Here is a 20,713-nt window from a genome sequence, read left to right as displayed (position 1 = left end):
GGAAAATCTAAAACATGAAACTTGTGACAAGCCCTTCTTTTCCTCTTGGCCTTGACATCCTCGCCTTCATGGCTCTTTCCCTTCTTCTTACTAGGACCTGGGGCACTTATTCCTTCCTTGTCATCGGTGGTCCTCTTCCCAATAGGCATCACTAATGTATCCTCTAGCTTTGTTGCCTTCTCTAAGGTGACAACACTTATCACTTTTGTCTTTCCCTTTTCCTCTTGGGTTAATCCATTGGTTCCTTCTTCTCCCTTAATTTCAATGCCATAATCATTTGACCTAGTTAGCACATGTCTTGGCAATGGATACATGTCTCCCCCGATCCTTGGTGGCTTATCACATTGCGGACTGATGTGTCCCAACTCTGCACAATTATAACATGTGGGCATCTGACTTCAGACTCTACCATTGCTTTGTCCAACACCATTCCTGGGTCTTTCTTCACCTCCTGGATGATTTGCAAACCTCCCCCGACCTCGATTATTTCCCACATTATTTAGCATGTTTAGGCTGAAACTCAGGCCTCCTGGGCGAAGACTCTACCCCTAGCTAGCTCATTTTCAGCTTCCACTCTTTGTTCCTTGCCACTCCAATGCATCTTCTTATGTTCTAGGCTTCTTTAGCTCCACTCTCCAACGTATATTCTCCCAAAGTCCAGCCAAGAATCTATCCTTCTTCATCATGTCAGGTGGGGGTACTTGTGGTGCCAAGGCCTTGCACATCCGCTCCCATGCCAATGAAAACTTACGTATGTACGATTCTGCTGGCTCACCTTTCTTTTACACCAAACCTTGTACTTCTTGCCACACTTTGTCAAGATCTTCTGTCTTCACAAACTCCACTTCCAATCCATGCCTTAGATTGTCCCAACTCAATCTTACAGGTGGATCAGCCACACGCAACTCCTCTTCAAATGCTTTGGACCAAACTTGTGCATCACTCTTCAAATAAATCTGGAGAAGACGTACATATACGCCGGGTCATGAATCTGGTTGCTAATGCAGGCAACCTCCATCTTTTCCAAAAAGTCTTCCACATCTTCATCACTTCTTCCAATTAATTCCGGATAAGAGAAAGCCATGGCTACCCAAGTTATGATGCTTTGAGAACCCCTTCAAACACATGTGCAAGAACCCAAAACTTTTGACTGACTCAATCCCTAGAAACTTCAATGGATCTTGTCCTTTCATAAGGACAAACACATGCACATCAAATGAGTTTTCATAGTTAATCATCGGAATTACAATAGGCAAAGGGCATTCCAGTATCTCTCTTAATCTTCTTGGCCCAAACATAAAGACTCTGCACTGCTGGAAAAAAATCTTCCTGGACACCTGAACATTTATCTGGATTCTTTGTGTTAAATGAAAAGGAGTGAATTGAGGTCCGTTTTGATCATTCATTAAAGCCAACCATGCAGCTCCCAAGAAGGCACATATGACTTATCCTCTAATTTTGCTAGAATTTCAGCAACATAACAGCATAAATGGCTCAAAAGACCAAAACACCAGCCATCAACACTTGGAAAAAATTTGGCAGAGTTTCCACAAAAGTAGAGCAGTGAGAATCCAAAATATAGACTGTATATGTATGCATAACCTGCCAACAATAGAACCTGAGCATCAAGTAGGAATCATAGTACATAGCCTATGGCAAGGTCACAAAAAGGGTGCTCCAGCCACCTATATCATTGAAAGGATCTCACATTTGAGAATCCCCCAGCTCAATAAAACCCGACGCTATCGACCCTCTCACAAAAACTTATGCGAATCTCGTATAGTGAAGTCTCAGAAATGACTATCTTCCAGACCAAGTCTCAGAAATGGTTGGGATTGCTAAATAAAACCAAGTATGGCTCCACAAAGGCGTACAATGGTAGTATCCACAAGTAACGTACCATACAAGACAATGCGCTCAAACAGGCGCCAAATGATGCATACCCACGGCAACTGTAAGTGACTTCCACTGTCAGTGTATCACTCTACTCCAGCTACCTGTACCTATGTGAATCACCTGTACTTGTACCTATCCCTATAACCTATAACCTGTAACCTGTAATCTGCAACCTGGAATCCCGAAGTTGAAGGTACTCGAAGAAGATCCTCCGTGGGGGTGCCAAAAGAATGTGAGCGGGTTGGAAACACACACAAAGCCTCTATGATAAGCCGACACACACTCTTGGAATAACACACACACCCATTATGGAGCACCACTTGGCTTACACAACCCGCCTGGCCGAGACAGGAAACACACAGATGGAGTGAGAAGAGAGCGATTTCCCACTTGCCCACTCAACACTCACACATACACTATCAATTCAGCTCAAAGGAGGCAAATTGATATTTTCTAGACTCAATGAAGCTCAACCCAACACCAATGGGGCAAATGGTTTACACAGTATTGAGGAAATACACTAGATACAACCACAAAGTTAGGCAGAGGCTTCACTCACCGGAGAAGATTACACAAAAAAACAGCACAAAATTTGTGAGGAATTTGGTAAAATGGACAGTGCCATTGCGTCTGGAACGGCCAAAAACCCCACCTACAATGTCACAGTGCTCAAATCCGACCTCGGAAGAGCTGTTTAGGGCCAAAAAATGCTCCAAAATGAGCAAAAACTGAGCTGCGGGTATTGCTCCTCTTCTCCACATTTTTTCTAGTCTTTCTCTCAGGTTTTTTAGTTCCCACACTTAGCTTTATTACTTGGGCACCTTTGGCCTTTTAGTTGATCTCAAACGGACCTTGAACAGGCCAAAAAGTGGCCTCGCAGTGCATAGTTGTCACCCTGCTGCATCCATCCGCACACCTGGCCCTCAACTTTTCTCAATAATGCCATAGCTTGGTCCCATAACCACGTGAAGTAGCCCCAAAATATAGTCCTCATGATGACCTTTTGCATAATTCATCACAAAAAAACAACCCCGCTGTGTCTTCACTTACCCACGTGCAAGACTTGATCCCACTTGACCTCCTGATGCTACTCGATGCCATCTAACGCACCTGCTTACCTCATGGCGTGGTCTCGTCGATAAGTTTTACACGCCGCAAACTCCTCTTATTATAGAAAAACACACTAATACTCGTGATAATGAAAATCGATGCACTATGTACACCCTGCCCTACTTGTACACATGCGGGGCCCACGTAACCACCTGGCTCTGAAGAATGGGCAATTCTTTATTTTATGCACCATGCATGTGTATATACATATGCGGAATCCCTTGCTCCAAAAACCTCCTAACAACGTGAATGCATAGAGGTTCTTATGGGTGGTCAACTCTCTAGCATTGGGTTCTACACACCTGTAGAAGATGTATGGATCTCCATTTGTGAACCTATACAAGCCCTCATGAGCGTGATCCGTAAGAACTCACATGGCTTCATTGGCTTTGATGAATCTCACATTCGGTTTGTTGATCAGAGGGTGCCTCTCCTCTATGTATTCTCCCAATCCCCTAGTTGTCTGCATTGCAACATTTTTCATGTCTCTGAGTGGAGTAGAAAACCCTAGTGATGGATTATTTGTCATGGTTAAGGCTCACTCAAATCTCTCAAGATAGTACTTGACAAGCCCAACTTGGGCTTAGTGCAACTTATCCTTTTTTGCCCCTGGTAATGTCTCTCAAAGGTTAGGAATTTGTGACTTTTTGGTCTCTGGAAACTAGTTTTGGGATACCCTAAAAGTTTGGATCTAGGAAACCTGAAAAAACCGACCTCTAATACATATTTGTTGTAGGTGTGTGCTATTGTCCGCAAGCTATCTTCCTAGCTATACCTGACTCAATTTGGAGTTGTCTATCAAAAGTTAGAGCACTTTTAGTGAACTGCACTTGAAATAGCACTCAAAACAGTCTCAGGACCAGAACACAGGAACTATATCTTGGTCTCTAGAAGGTATTTTTAGCTCAAACTTGAGATTTAGGATGTCCTCAAGTATGTCTACAAGATCATCAAATCACATGTCCCCACTATGCTGAGGTACATGGATCGCGATCCATGTTCCCCTATCAAATTTTTTTCTCCAATTTTCCCAAATTCTGAAAGTGTGTAGACAAGGTCATATGCAGACTATATACCAATTTTCATCAAATTCTGAGGTTGAGGTACATGGATCGCAATCCATGTTCACCCACAACTCGACGTGATCTCTTGGCAGCTTGTTGCACTCTATGTCCACAAGCTAAATCTTAAATATTTTTGGATTTGGACTTGGTTTGATAGGTCAAAATGCCAACATTAGGTCTGCATAGCGGTTTTCAGTCTGTCACCGTTTTGCTCCCTTTTGACCCAAATTTGCTCAATTTTTCCAAAATTGAACTTGGGATATGTTTCCTTGTGTATGCACTACTGATCTGGAAAGTTTCAAGTTAAGTTGTCACTATAGGTACATGGATCGTGATCCATGTTTGGAGCTCAAATTGACTTCTCTTGGTACCATCATATTCAACATGATTAGTAGGCCCTATGGTATCAAAAAAAAATTAAATGGACCTCTGGATTGAAAATTAGGTCAATTCTAGCACTTGCACCGAGTACTTGGTAGTTCTAGGCTTTTGGTCTAGTTTTTGATATCCAAATTTAGTTTTGAGAAGACTACTAGATTCCTTATGATGGGCTCTAGCTATGGTGCAAGTGTGGTATTAGTCTGTGACAAAGGAACATGGATTGCAATCCATGTACCTATGTGTCAGATAGTAATGAAACTTGGCACACACCTTGCCCTTGGTCTCCTGATCCCTGCTATATGGTTTTTGTGCGATTTGGACTTGTTTAGGTCAGGACTTGTCAAAATGCCAACATTAGGTCTGCATAGCGGTTTTCAGTCTGTCACCGTTTTGCTCCCTTTTGACCCAAATTTGCTCAATTTTTCCAAAATTGAACTTGGGATATGTTTCCTTGTGTATGCACTACTGATCTGGAAAGTTTCAAGTTAAGTTGTCACTATAGGTACATGGATCGTGATCCATGTTTGGAGCTCAAATTGACTTCTCTTGGTACCATCATATTCAACATGATTAGTAGGCCCTATGGTATCAAAAAAAAATTAAATGGACCTCTGGATTGAAAATTAGGTCAATTCTAGCACTTGCACCGAGTACTTGGTAGTTCTAGGCTTTTGGTCTAGTTTTTGATATCCAAATTTAGTTTTGAGAAGACTACTAGATTCCTTATGATGGGCTCTAGCTATGGTGCAAGTGTGGTATTAGTCTGTGACAAAGGAACATGGATTGCAATCCATGTACCTATGTGTCAGATAGTAATGAAACTTGGCACACACCTTGCCCTTGGTCTCCTGATCCCTGCTATATGGTTTTTGTGCGATTTGGACTTGTTCACGGGTCTGTTTTAGGGTTTTCACCTTTAACAATTTATGGCACTTTTGATTACTTTTTTGGACTTTTTTGACAAAATTTCTCCGGGGACTTTTGTTTACAATGGTCTATGCTAGAGGCTGGAAACCATTATGTCCAAAAATTTCTCAAGGGTACATGGATCGTGATCCATGTTCCACCACATTTGGATCTAAATCTTTGGTGTGTTGATAGCTTGTGATCTTTGTAGCTTGGTCCACAAATATTTTTGAATTTTGAATCAGTTTTGCCCAACCAAAACGGACTTCTACAGTCTTCTGAGGCAGTTTTGAGAATGTTCTCTTTTTGGCTCTTTTGACCACTTTTTACAACTTTTTTGCATATGGTTCTTTTGGGAAAAGTGTTTGTCTATGTCTCTACTACCTATTGCTCAAATCTCAGCCAAAAAAATTTCATGAGGTACATGGATCGCGATCCATGTTTGGAAGACAAACTGACATTTCTTGGTACCATCAGAATCAGCGTGCTTACTGGATGCTATGGTATCAAAAGTTTTGAATTTGGACCAGTTTTTGTCATTTAAAAGCAAGTTTTTATGTCTGTTTAGCGGTTTTTGACTAGTTTCTGTATTTGGCTAATTTGACCAACTTTTTTCAGTTTTTTGGCATACTCACTTTTGGCAAAGTTGTTTCACTAGTTATGAGGAATGTACTTGTCAAATATTAGCCCCAAATGTCAAAAAGGACATGGATCGCTATCCATTATGTTGGTTCTCTATGCCCTATAGAAGCCAAATCTCACCCCTTTTTGAATTTGGATCCCAAAATCTCAAGATTTGCCCAATTTTGTGTCTGCAATGCCTGTTTTTTTGTTTTTGCCCCTAGTAGTCAATTCTGATGTGATTTTTGAGTTTTTCTTTCAAGAAAACTTGATCAAAGAAGTTTTCCACTGATGCACAATGTCGCTGATCACTTTTCACCAAAAATGGTCTCTTGGGTACATGGATCGCGATCCATGTTCCTCCACAGATTCTAATCAAACGTTCCAGATTGCTGCTAACGAGTATTTTGATGCCTTTGATCCACAAATTTTTGAATTTGGATCACTTTTGAGGTCTCTACCATCAACTTTTCAAAATTTCAGAGTTATGGTCATTTCGGCCAAAATATGGTTTTCACCCTTTTTTCCCTCAATCTTTTAGCCCAAATTTGATGGTTGTAGTTTCTACTTACCCTACTCCTAAGTATTGAAATAAAACATGAAAAAAAACAAACAAAATGGTACAAAAGTCAAAACAAAAAATGGAACAGCACTCTGAAAGCATAGAGAAATTGGAGAATGAAATGCTTTTGGCTATCTCACTCACAACCCTCTTTACTTCTCAAGAATAGATCTAGCAAGTCCTTGACTTCTAGACTTTATCAAGCACTAAACCCCGTGTCTAGCTGCTAGAAGGCAGTGCCGATCGATGAGTCAAAAATATAGGACTCAGTAGAAAAAAATGTCCCATCATTGCATATTGTATCTTTTGGATGTTCTCGGTGGGAATTACGCTACTACTAGCAGTAGTTTTTCGGCTGTAGATTAGCTTAATTAGTGCACATATTGTATCTTTTTGTTGTGCTCGGTGGTGGGAATTGCGATCTTAGTCTTCTACTAGCACTAGTTTTTTGGCTGCTGTGGATTAGCTTCTGTAAACCTAAAGCTCTTGCTTTTGTAATTGCTAATAGCTCCTACATAGCTCCTACTCGCTCAACTTCAAATAAAATCCATTAAGTGAGAATATTCTGCTCGTCGCCCCTCACCCCTGCTTCTTCCTTGTCCTTGCTTCCTTTCTTCCTTGTCCTTGCTTCCTCCTCGTCCCTGCACTCTCCTCCCAAGCGTGTCAATTTCGCCACTCTCCTAAGCATTGCATGGAGCTCTATATACCCATGTCTACAGTGTCTGTGCAATCTACCTCTCTTTATCACAGGTTATACTACGAGAGATCAAGATCCCCCTTCCTGGCACCACAATCCTTTCCTAACAATAAAGAATTCACTCCGAGATTGCTTATGAGATGCATAGAGAGAGAGAGAGAGAGAGAGAGAGAGTTCACTCCCCTCATATCATGCATATGTCAAAGGAGGGATCTTGCTGCATGTAACTACAGCATGCTTGGCTTGGAATAGAAAGGGCATCCATGCTTCAGTCGAGAGAGAGTGACAGATAGCATTCGCATTTAGTTTGATTCGCATCCTATATTCTTTTTAAAAAATCGTAGCACCTATTTAGTTTAGTTTTCTTTCCAAAAAAAAATAAAGAGAGAGAGAGAGAGAGAGAGCTAAGCAAGTCTCCATCGATCTTTTTTGGACATCGCTCTCTCTCTCTCTCTCTCTCTCTCTCTCTCTCTCTCTCTCTCTCTCTCTCTCTCTCTCTCTCTCTCTCTCTCTCTCTCTCTCTCTGTGATCTGTACGTGCTTCGGTGTAATTTCTCTCTTCAGGTTGAGAGAGAGGGAGAGGACTTGCACACACATCTTTAAATTGGATGTTCCTGGTATCAGTAAAAAGGATATACAAGTGCATATGCATGAAGGTGGTACCTTGGAAATCAGTGGGGAGTTCAAGAATGTGGAATAGAAAGGATCCGTGACATGGTATGCCGCAGAGAGATTGCTTGGCCATTTTGTTCGAAAATTTCAACTGCCTGATAATGTCAAATTGATGATGTGAAAGCTGTAGTTGAAGATTGTGTGCTAACCATCACTATCCCTAAGAGACACCAAGTGAATTCCGTCGCCAGAAATGTGCATGTTTTATAAGCAAGCTTTAACAAACAATGCTACTTATTTAATGTGCTACCTGCTATTGTTGCTTGCTTCATCAGAAAAAATGTAAAAAGGAAATGGTATAGTGGCTGTCAAGGTGCGTCTTTCTTTGTCAGAAAAAATGGAAAATGCAATGTGCTACTCGAGGATATCTCTGCAAAATGTTTTAAGGGTGTGTTGGTGCTGCTCATGCACATATGTCCGCACATAGCTTTGTGCGAGGCAGTTGTGACACAACTTAAGAGGAAGATGTCAATGTTCTTCCCGATTGGGCACAATGAGATAGTAAGCAGAAGGCAGTGTTCAACGGAGAGGGAGAGAGAGAGAGAGAGAGAGAGAGAGAGAGAGAGAGAGAGAGAGAGAGAGAGAATCATACCTACCCATTCTCGTGCAGCACAGATATGGAGGTCCATGGGGCGGATTGAGGAGGAGGGTGTCAGTCTCATTGAGGGCAGGCTCATATCAAAGTCAACGTTTGGTATCTCTAAACGATACTCAAGAAAATAGAGAGAATCGTAGACACGAACCACTTCATGTTGCCATGTGGCAGTTTTTGTTGTGCTTGAAGTCACCTAAGAAATCATGTTTGGTTTTTGTTTTGTATATGTGCTTTGCCCTATCTCGCTCGCTTTAGGGATTGCTCGGAAAATCTCGCTCGACCTTTGAGATTCCTCTACCTCAACAAGCAAACCAACACTCAATGATCAGGGAAATATGCATATGTCCTTTCTCACTGCTCTAGGTCATCACGCCATTTCGGCACTCGAACAGACTCGAAATGCAACACAACTTTAGGAGGAGGTCTAGGACACCTAGGGGCACTATCCTTGCAAGTCTAATTGCAATTGGACAAGGTACCAAAATCACGATCCATCATGAAAAAGGTCATTAAAACTGCAATAGAACATGCCAGAATTGTCATCCTATGGTCTAAGGACACTCTCCTATGGTCAAAATGACTGAAAATAGTGATTAAAGCACTCACATGTGCAATTAAGGCTCACAGACACACAGTCGCAAATCACAGCAAATGACAATGCTTACACTTAATTGAAAGAGCAAAGAGCGAGGAACACAATGCAAGTTTCGGATTCGAATACGGATTACTCAATCATTAGTCGCGATGATTACAATTTGGAGCAGCTCGTAGCTTGATTGTACATACAACAGAGCTCTTTCTTCTTCTAAAGATAAGCCTCCTTTCACATTAAGGTTATTGACCTTTATACCTAGGGCATTCAAAATGGACAGTGGCCGGCTCACATGGACCTTTACAAATATCATTACAGCATCAAAACTCAGGGAATTGATCCAGTACTCTAGAATCAGGATTTACACAGAGTATCACTACACTAGCTCGGCAAAATAATAGACTACAAATGTGGTGTCCAACTACGTGTCCAACCAGTTGGGTGCCCGTTTGATCTGTCCTCAAACAACAAGGAACACAAAGATTGTATTGTAACAAGTATCTCTTGATGGGAGAAATCATAATTCAAATGCCTATTGGAGGGGGGACCGGCTCCACATAAATCCGGTCCTCAATTGTTGTCATGTTCTCTAAATTCTCTCTCTTGCAAAAGTATTGTTATGTCAAAATAACTAAATGCTATGTTTATGTTGCTACCATCAATTATGTTCACCCGCTATGCTCACAAAGTAATTTCACAAAAAAAGCACTTTCTCTAATTTCCGCTACTCTCAAGTTAATAGGCCAATTCCATTACATTGGTATCAGAGCATTTGGTTTCTCTTTTCTTGCTTAAGAAGAGAGGTCCTTAAGTAGCCTATAAATGGTTGATGTTGTTAATTATATTAGGGTAAGTAGAACTGGGATTTATTATTAGTTTTGTTGAGCCCACTATGTGGGATATGGTGCACACCTTGGGAGCTTTGGAATTAATAATGGAGTCTTTTAGACTTGCCTACGGCTTTACCATTATTGAGCCATAATAAGTCCAAAAGGAGCTAGCCCTCAGCAACTCTGCTATGTTAGACCTACTCCACTACTCTCTATAATTAACCACTTTGAGCCGTGGGTGTAGATACTTAAGAGCCAATTTTCAAAGGCTAAGAGGAGTGGAAACTAAGGTTTTGAATTGCCAAAGCATACACTAAGTACGTACACAAATTTTTTTAACATGGTTGACAATAACCAAGAGAGTAGAATGAACATTGATAGCTTTGATTTTGCACATGAAGGTGCTAATTATGATGCCCCCATGTTTGTGGATTATCTAATAACTAAGTTGCAGCAAGCTATGGACCCAAGCTATGGGCAACCCTAGTTTGCAAGCCAAAGTTACTCAACAACCCTAGTTTGCAAGCCAAAGTTACTCAACAACTTCGTGCTTATGGAATTTTACTTCCTCTCCAAGAGGAGACAGAGCTTAGGAGGCCTCTTGAAGAGACACCCAAAAGAAGACTCTCTCCCATACAAGAGGAGGAATCCAAAGAGCAAGAAAGCAATGATACTTTAAGTTCCTCTCAAGATGTGGCTCCATGAAGACGGCAATCTAGACGATCGCCCACTCCTCCCAAGAGGAAAAGATCAACACACAATCCTTCTCCTTGTCACTCCAAAAGGGAAGAGAGGAAACAAAGGAAGAAAAGGGTAAGAAAGAGGTCACCCTCTTCACCTTCCTCCTCTTCTGATGAAATCTATGATTATTCTCCTTGAGAATACAAGATGGGAGGAATCACAAATCATACCCTGCATGGCGAAGGTCACAAAAGCTAAAGAAGTTCAAGGAGAGAGGAAAGAATATCTCTTTTCTCACCTATGATGGCACCTTTGATGCTACTGACAAAGTGTTGGCCTTCATCCAGCAATTTGATGTGGCCTTTGGAGAAGAGGGCTTCACAAAGTCCTCCAAGCTACACCTTGTAGCTATGCACTTCCAAAAATCAGCTTGTCAATGGTGGGTAGCCTTTGTGGCAATGGAAAAACCCCAAAGACATGGAAAACTCTACGAGTTTCCATCATGAAGCAATTCCTTGCAAGTTATGCAAAGGACAAAGTGCTTACCGAATGGCGCAGCTTGAAGCTTCTCTCTCATGAGTCTATCCACAAGTATGTAGACAAGTTTTGGGATTTACATCTCAAGGCTACTGTCTTTCACAAAATATAGACTTTGCTGAGCAAAAGTAGCAATTCTGTGCAGGATTACGTGAAAAGATGGGCCAAATACATCAACTCTCAACAATGTCCATCAAGGGGCTAGACGGAATGTCAAGCCCATAGAAAACAAAGACAAAAATGATGCAAAGGGGAAAACCAATGCTCAAAATTCTTCCTGAGGCACTTCCAGTAACAACAATAACAATCGGTCCAAGGAGAAGGGAGTTTACAAAGGCAAAAACAAACTCTCTTCTGAAGAGCTTGAAGCTTTTCGCAAGGACCATAAGTGTTTCAAGTGTGGGGAGCAAGGACATGGCTATCATTCTTGCCCCAAGAAGAATGCTTGCAATGAGACTCCTAGGGCTTCCACCATCGAACCTCCAAAAGAGGATGTTCATTGCAAAGGATCATCACTTTCCTATGCTTGGGGAAAGGTAAGAGAGCATGATACCTTCATCTTGTTTGACCCTGGCTCTACTCACAACTTCATATCAATGGAGTTGGCCACCAAGTTGGGCATTCAATCTTTCGAGATGGGAGATATGGTAATGGCTGACACAGCTTTCAAGGGACAACAAGCCTCCGTTACTCCCTTGATTGGGAAGTTGAGGCTTCATGTCCAAAGCTATGTCAACAAAGAAGAATTTTTCATCTCTCCTCTCCAAGATGAGGATGATATCCTAGGGGCACCATGATTTGATCGCATGGCTGCCAATATGAAGTTTCCTGAAAGGAGAATCTACTTCACCTATAGGGGAAAGAACATGTATATAGATGCTAGTGAGTGTGGTCGCACTATTTCACTTGTACATCCTCCTACTTTTGATAAATTAATGAAGAGCTCAGTTTCTGCGTACATGATTTTTGTCAAAGAGTCTCTAAAAGATCCTAATGTTTCACAAATGTAAATGATAGGAATCAAGAAGAGTTATACTTGTCGAATTTTCTAAAAGGATTCCAAAATGTGGTCACTGATGATATCCCTATGGACTTACCTCCAAAATGAGGGGATGATGACCATCGCATTGAGCTCCTTCCAGGAAGCTCATCACCTAACAGGCCACCTTATCGAGTCTCACAAGCACAACAAGAGGAGGTCATGAGGCAAGTACAGGAATTGGTAGACAAAGGGGATGGTGACGCCTAGTTCCTCTCCTTTTTGTTCTCCAGTCCTTTTAGTGCAAAAGAAAGATGGTACATACCGTATGTGTGTGGACTATCGAGCACTAAACCATATCACTATCAAAAACAGATTTCCCGTGCCTTAGGTACAAGGTTTGTTTGATAAGCTACAAGGCTCTACCTACTTCAGTAGGATTGACCTTAAAAGTGGCTATCATCAAATAAGGATAGTAGATGAAGATATCCTAAAGACCGTGTTTCGCACAATGTTTGGTCTTTATGAATATCTAGTCATACCTTTTGGCTTGGCTAATGCACTAGCTACGTTCAATCATATAATGGAGAAAAATTTTAGACCTTACCACAAATTCACTGGAGTGTTCTTTGCTGATATCATCATCTACTCCAAGTCTTTGGAGGAACATAAGCAACATCTCCAAGTGATTTTTCAAGCATTGAGGGAGAATAAGCTTTTTTTTCTCAACCAAAAGAATAGCAAATTTCTCCTTCAAGAGATTCAATACCTAGGTCGTATTATCTCTCAAGATGGTATCCGTATGGATTTATAAAAGTTAGAGGTAATAAAAGCATGGCCTAATCCAAGGAATCTGCATGGGCTAAGAAGATTTATTGGTATGTGTGCATATTATAGACGCTTCATAGAAAAATTTTATCAAATAGCAGGACCACTACATGACTTAACTAAGAAAAACGTTAAGTATGTATGGACTACTAAGGAGCAAAATGCTTTTGATAAGCTCAAAGGAAAGCTTACCTCCCAACCAGTCCTCATGCTTCTGGATCTTCAAATCCATTTGAGGTCCAATGTGATGCTTGTGGTGATTGCCTTGGAGCAGTTTTGATTCAAGAAGGGCATGCCATAGCATATGAGAGCCGAAGGCTCAATACCGATGAACTGTTACCATATACATATGGTAGTGATGTGTGTGAACACACTAGGACCGTCGGGGCATTTTTTCCCTCTTTAGGAGGTTTTTTCCCCCGTGCATTGTATATACGCCCATCACTCTAGGGCTATCTATCTTTCCATTGCACACTAAGTAACACACTCTCTATTGTGTGCCTTGAGATTCCTTCGTCTTCTCCAAGCTGTGTGTGTTTCTCTGCAACCCTAATTCTAACAATTGGTATCAGAGCAGGTCACGTCCTCCCGGGCTTAGTCACCAGCTGCTCCAACACACGCCTGCTCAATTTCTCCAATTTCAGTGAGCTTTGGCGAGCGTTCATAGGTCGACAAATATTTTGGGAGATCTCTAAGAGCTCGGTCTGCTCAGAATTTTGATTTGGGCTCATTTCGGCCTCCGTTTCCACTACAGGCAGTATTGCACAGGCTATTTCGTCATTTTGTGCAGAATTTCTGTCAGTGCTGTTTTCTGCATAACAGGTGCCTTATAGTATTCTACGGTTTGTGCTATATAGCAAAGGTTGTTCCCGCTCCATTTCTCATATTTTCGGGCAGTTTTCACATCAGGTGTAGCATTTACCATGGCTGACAACAACAACACAGATGTGTTCAAGATGTTTGCTGTTGAGGACAGGTTGGATGGGGACAACTACCCTATGTGGGCTTATATGATGCAACATGTTCTTGTGTCAAAGGGTGTTTGGAACATTGTGCAGGGCATTGATGTACGTCCTAGTTCTAAGGATGTAGGCGATGTTGAGGATGTTGCAGGTCTTGCTGCAAGGATTGCAGCTGTTAGAGTTGTTTTGCCTACGGTAGAACAAGCTCGTTGGGATGTTAAGGATGTGCAAGCTCATGCATTGATTGCGTTGTCTGTGAAGCGCACCATTGTTCCTCACATCCGTTCAGCAAAATCTGCAAAACAAGCTTGCGATATTTTGGTTGGTCTTTATGCAATGGTCTTTATGCAAGCCGCAATGAGGCTAAAATTGCTTTGCTGCGTAAAGAGCTGGAGTCGAAGATTATGCATGAGGAAGATGATATGGACACTTTCCTTGCTAGTGTCAAGGATATCAATGAGCAGCTTATTTCTGCAGGGTGAAGTCATTTCAGACAGTTCACTTGTGCAAACTGTTCTTGATGCCTTACCACATTCTTACCAGACTTTTGCTAGGACTTGGAGACTTATGACCCAAGGAAATCCAGAAGTTGTCAAGTTTGATGCATTATGCACATTGCTGTTGCAAGAGTCACTTTCCAGAAAAAACAGGACTAGACAACCTGCAGTTGAACAGGCTTATATTGCTTCTCAAAGAAAGGGTGGTAATAGCAATGCAGCCACTTCTTATGGTTCTGCTGCGAGTGGAAAAATTCTGTTCCTAATGCTTCTGCTGGCAGCAATTCGTCTGGCAATTCTGGTGATAAGGGCAAAAAGAAGATGCGTTGCCATTATTGTAAAGCCAATGATCACTTGATCAAGTCGTGTCCTAAGTTGAAGGCCAAAGAGGCTAAGAAGAAAGAGGGTGGTTCCACTGCAAATGCTGGTTCCACTACAAATGCAGCCATTGTTGAGTCTTCTGTGAAAGGAGACTATGTTGCTGATGTTGATGCAGAATGGGCTTTTAGCGCAGAGTGCACTTACAGTCCTGCTGTCCATGATGCATGCTTGTCAGTTGCTGCAGATTCAGATGTGTGGTATTTCGACAGTGGTGCTACAAAGCACATTACCTCACATCGTGAATTGTTTACCTCTCTCGAATCTGTCCCTCATGGGAATTCAGTCACTTGTGCCAACAACGCCTCTTATCCAGTTCAGGGAGTTGGAAAGATTGTGCTCACTGCTGCTAATGGCAGTTCCTTCACACTTGTTGATGCACTTTATGTACCTGGGATCAAGAAGAATCTCTTGTCTGTATCCGCACTTGCTAGACTTGGACTTGTAGTCAAATTTGTGGATGGCAGATGTACAGTTCATGATCTAAGTTTTGGTGATGAAATTGTTGCATCTGGCCTTTTGTGCCGTGGGCTGTATAAGCTCACTTTGTATGACAAGTGTGGACAAAATTTTGCAAATGCTGTTGCAGATTCAAGGGCTATTTCAGATGCAAAACTTTGGCATGCACGTTTTGGTCATCTGAATTTTGCCAGTTTGCTGCGTTTGCAGAAATCTGATATGGTTGCTTCTTTGCTGCCTCTTGAAGCACCTGTCAAACATGTTTGTGAAGGCTGTATTTTGGGTAAGATGCAACGTTCTAAATTTCCAAAGGATGGTTCAGTTCGGGCCACATGCAGGTTGCAACTTGTGCATAGTGATGTTTGTGGGCCCATGCAAACTCCATCCTTGGGCAATTACCTGTACTTCGTGAATTTCATTGATGATTACTCCAGGCATGCATGGGTATGTCCGCTTAAAGCAAAGTCCGAAGTTTTTATGTGCTTCAAACAATTTATGGCTATGGCTAAAAATGTCTCGAAATGTACTATGGGCACCCTCCATTCTGATCGATGGGGGGAGTATATGTCTCATGAATTAATGCATTTCTGGCTAGTCGTGGGATAAAACACCAATGTACAGTGCTTTATACACCTCAGCAAAATGGTGTTGCTGAGAGGAAAAACAGGTCACTGACGGAAATGGCACGATGTATTGTCAAAAGTCAAGCTTTGCCGCATTCTTTTTGGCTTGAGGTCATCATGTGTGCCATTTATGTACTTAACAAGTGTCCTACCAAATCTTTGCAGTCTTTTACTCCATATGAAGAATGGCATGTTAGAAAGCCTTCTATTGAGCACATGCGTGTTTTTGGTTGTTTTGCATATGCTTTGGTGCCACAAGTGCAGTGCAGAAAATTGGATGATAAGGCTGTCAAATGTATTTCTGTTGGTTATAGTGCTGAAAGCAAAGGTTACAGGTTGTATCATCCGCAAACAAAACGTATTCTGGTTTCTCGGGATGTAGTGTTTGTGGAAGATTCTGTTTAGCCCTTGTTGTCATGTACTAGAGACAGTAATGTAAGCTCACAGGACATTTATGACACTTTGTTGTCTCTTTTCAGTGGTGGAAATATTAATGTAAGTTCCAATGAGGCAAATGTACAGCCTATGGGGGTTTCTGAAAATGTTTTAGATCAGCCTATTACTGATGCAGATGTACATGATGTACTGACGCAGATGTACATGATGTACTTGATGAGGAAAGGGCTGAAAATGAGCAGGCTCGAGGGATGCCAAAATGGCTGGTGCACACTTTGCGTGACAGTAAATTGGATGCACCTTTGTCTAGTCGTACTCGTTCAAGCTCTCGCCATGCATCTTATGCATCAGATTGTTATGCTTTGGCTGTGTCTAGCTTACATGATGTTGAGGAGTCTCTGTCTTTTGATGAAGCACAGAATTCAAAAAATTGGATGGCTGCCATGCAATCAGAATATGATGCACTTATAGAAAATGACACATGGACTTTATGTGATTTGCCTCCTGGCAAAAAGGCCATTGGTACGAAGTGGGTTTACAAGTTGAAACTCAAGCCGGATGGTGTGATTGATCGCCATAAGGCTCAACTTGTTGCAAAGGGTTATGCACAACAAAAGGGCATTGATTATGAAGATACTTTTGCTCCCACTTGTTGTATGACTACTGTGCGTTTTCTATGTGCATTGGCAGCTCATTTTGGTTGGGATGTACATCAATCAGACATTGTTACTGCTTTCTTGAATGGTGACATATTTGAGGAAGTTTATGTAACGCAGCCTCGCGGTTTTGTCATAAAAGGACAAGAGGACAAAGTGTGCAGATGTAAGAAGGCTTTGTATGGGTTAAAGCAATCTCCTCATGCTTGGTATGAGAAAGCTGACACTCATTTGGTTAAACGAGGCTTTTGTAACAGTCCAACAGAAAGCACATTGTATGTAAAGCGTGAGGGTGATGTACTTCTCATTGTGGTTCTTTATGTTGATGATTTGCTGATCACTGGACCAAATGAGAGACATATTGCTGAATTTGAGGCTGATTTGAATGCTACTTTCAAGATGAAAGATTTGGGGTTGTTGCATCATTACTTGGGTATACAGTTTAAGCAGTGTGATGGTGGTATTGCCTTGTGTCAGAAAAGTTACATAGAGACATTGCTATGTAAGTTTGGACTTGAGGATTGCAAACCTACTGCCGCTCCCATGGAAACAGGTTTGAAGTTAAGTCTACATGATGCTGGCGATCCTGCTGATGTCACTCTTTACCAAACTGTTGTTGGCTGCCTCATTTATGTATGCAACATGAGGGCAGATATTCAGTTTGCAGTCTCACAGGTCAGTAGATTTATGCACAGCCCAGGGTCTAAGCATTGGGAGGCTGTCAAGAGGATTTTCCGCTACATTAGTGGCACTTTACATCTTGGCTTGTTTTATCCCAAGGGGGGATCATTGCCGCTAGATTTACATGCTTTTTCGGACTCAGATTGGGCTGGTTGTTTTGACACACGAGTGTCCACAAGTGGTTTTTGTTTCATGCTTGGCAATTCATGTATATCATGGTTGAGCAAGAAGTAACCTACTGGGGCCACTTCAAGTTGTGAGCCTGAGTACAGGGCAGTCTTCACAGCTACGGTTGAGTGTGTATGGCTCAGACACCTTATGGCTGATTTGGGTGTTGGATCAGAGGATACTGCCAACACTATCTACACTGACAGTCAGAGCGCATTGGCAGTTGCGAGGAACCCAGTTTTTCATGCTCGCACAAAGCACATTGAGGTGCATTACCACTATGTCAGGGAGAGGCTCTCAGCAGGAGAGATCAGCCTGGCTTATGTGCCAACATAGGACAACCTTGCAGATCTTTTCACAAAGGCATTGTCTTGTGAGAAGCTTGAAGCTTTCCGCAAAGCTTTGGGCTTACTCCCCTTTGTGGACTGATCATGTCCTCAGGGCATGGCACTTCCCTTTACTCATGTGCCAGCTCTCATTCACCGCATCACTCCAAGGGGGATTTGTTACCATATACATGTGGTAGTGATGTGTGTGAACACACTAGGACCGCCGGGGCATTTTTTCCCTCTTTAGGAGTTTTTTCCCCCGTACATTGTATATACGCCCATCACTCTAGGGCTATCTATCTTTCCATTGTACACTAAGTAACACACTCTCTATTGTGTGCCTTGAGCTTCCTTCGTCTTCTCCAAGCTGTGTGTGTTTCTCTGCAACCCTAATTCCAACATGAACGAGTCTTGGGCATTTATGAGAAAGAGCTTTTAGTTGTTCTACATGCCCTAGACACATGGAAGCACTATTTATTGGAGACTCCATTTATTTTACGGACTGGCCACCAAAGTCTCAAGTATTTCATGACGCAAACCAAGCTTTACGACAAACAAATCAGGTGGGAAAATATTTTTTTGCAATTTAATTTCCATATTGCTCACATTGATGGTAAGCACAATCAAGTGGCCGATGCACTTTCACAACGACCAGAAGTTAATGCGGTGTCTATAGCTACTCACAATGATCTATCCTCTATGATAGATGAGTATGCTACTGACCGTGACTTTAGAGACATAATGTCAGCCCTTGCTTTGGGGAAGAAAGAGGAACCATTCACCTTGCAGGATGGTTATCTTCTCCATGGAAATAGGCTATGTGTTACCCATTCCCTTCGTGAGAAATCTATATATGAATCCTATGCTCCTCCCTATGAGGGACATAGAGGTATTCAACCGACTCTTTGAGGAGTTAGAGACGTATTTCTATGGACCTACCATGAAATTGGACATACAAGAGTATGTTTCAAAATGCATAGTATGCCAAAAGACCAAGTATGATAGAGGAAAGCAACCTGGTTACTCCAGCCATTGCCTATCCCAAATTCACCATGGGGGAGTATATCCATGGATTTCATATTTTGGATTGCCCAAGTCTATCCGTGGGAATATGGAAATATGGACAATAGTTGACAGCTTTAGCAAGCAAGCACACTTTATCCCTGTCAAAAAGACTATTAAGGCACACCAAATGGCAACTCTCTTCATATCTTAGATTTTTAAACACCATGGATTACCAACATCCATTGTGTTAGATAGAGATCCTAGAATGACCATTAATTTTTGAAAGGTCTCTTTGAAAATCTATGAACAAGATTGAATTTCTCTTTGGCCTATCACCCACGAACGGATGGCCAAAGTGAGATAGCCAATCTTATGATACTCGATCTACTCAAGACTTATGTTACCAAAGTAGATCAACGCTCACAATGGGAGTAGTACTTACCTCTTGTAGAGTATGCATACAATAATAATGTACATACTTCTATGGGCAAAGCACCTTTGGAGATCATTAAGGGAAGACCTAAAAGTCCCTTGCTACTCAAAGTACACGGGAAGATCTTTGTTGCCGATGAGTATAGCCGTGACCTACAAGAATCTTTTAAAAATATTAAGGAGGCTATCTCCATCTCTCAAAAAAGGCAAAAAGATGCTACTGACAAGCACAGAAGGGCCTTAACGTTCAAAGAAAATGATTGGGTCTTACTTAAGTTTCCTAAGGCTCAATTAAGGCAAACAACGGGCAAAAATCCTACGGGCCATCAAAAGTATTATGCTAAGCTAACAAAAAGATACTATGGTCCTTTCCAAATCTTGAAACCTATCAATGAGACGGCTTACCAACTCAAGTTGCCCAACCATTCGCTCATACACAATGCTTTTCACGTCAGCCTACTTAACCCCTACAAAGGAGAACCACCAAGTGAACCAATTATTGAAGACCCTCCCAAAGTTGAATACCAAGAAGAGGTGCTACAACCCGAAGCTATTCTTTGGCATGAAGACAAGGTACTACAACATGGTAAGATTATCTGACAGTATCTTATTAAGTTCAAAAATTATCCTTTTGAAGATATTAGATGGATGCAAGGAATAAAGCTTAAGGATAGTATGAACCTTGTCAATGCTTACAATGCTACATTAGAGTAAGAAAATGTACAAATTTCTTTTAAATGACCCATATTTTTGTCTTACAAGACTAGTTCTCTTTTTAATTGTGCACAAATTCAAATAGTATGCATGCTTAGAATCATATTTGTGATGACGACATCTTTCAAACACCAAGTAGAATTTGTCACTCTAATTTGGGAGAATGAAATGGACTAAAGAGCAGACATGCTTGCGGCAGCTATGTCTCCCAAGCACCAAATGGATTAGTCATCCATCTTGGAAAGATGTCGTAGGGTAAAAAGGGATCCTCTGTGCCCGCTAAGTAAGATTGACTAATGACTAAGGCTTTATCTCTTCTACCTCATAGTCGAGGGCGACTATGATTTCAAGAGAGAGGTAATGTCATAAAATCTAGTATCTAACCAATCCCAATTATTTTCTCATACTAAACTAATTATTTAATATGGGAGAATAAATGGGAACAAGGGTTAAGATATAGACA

Source organism: Adiantum capillus-veneris, chromosome 9 (genome assembly GCF_014529385.1).
Source record: "Adiantum capillus-veneris isolate H3 chromosome 9, ASM1452938v2, whole genome shotgun sequence".
NCBI classification, from domain to species: Eukaryota; Viridiplantae; Streptophyta; class Polypodiopsida; order Polypodiales; family Pteridaceae; genus Adiantum; species Adiantum capillus-veneris.
This window is presented reverse-complemented; position numbering follows the sequence as displayed.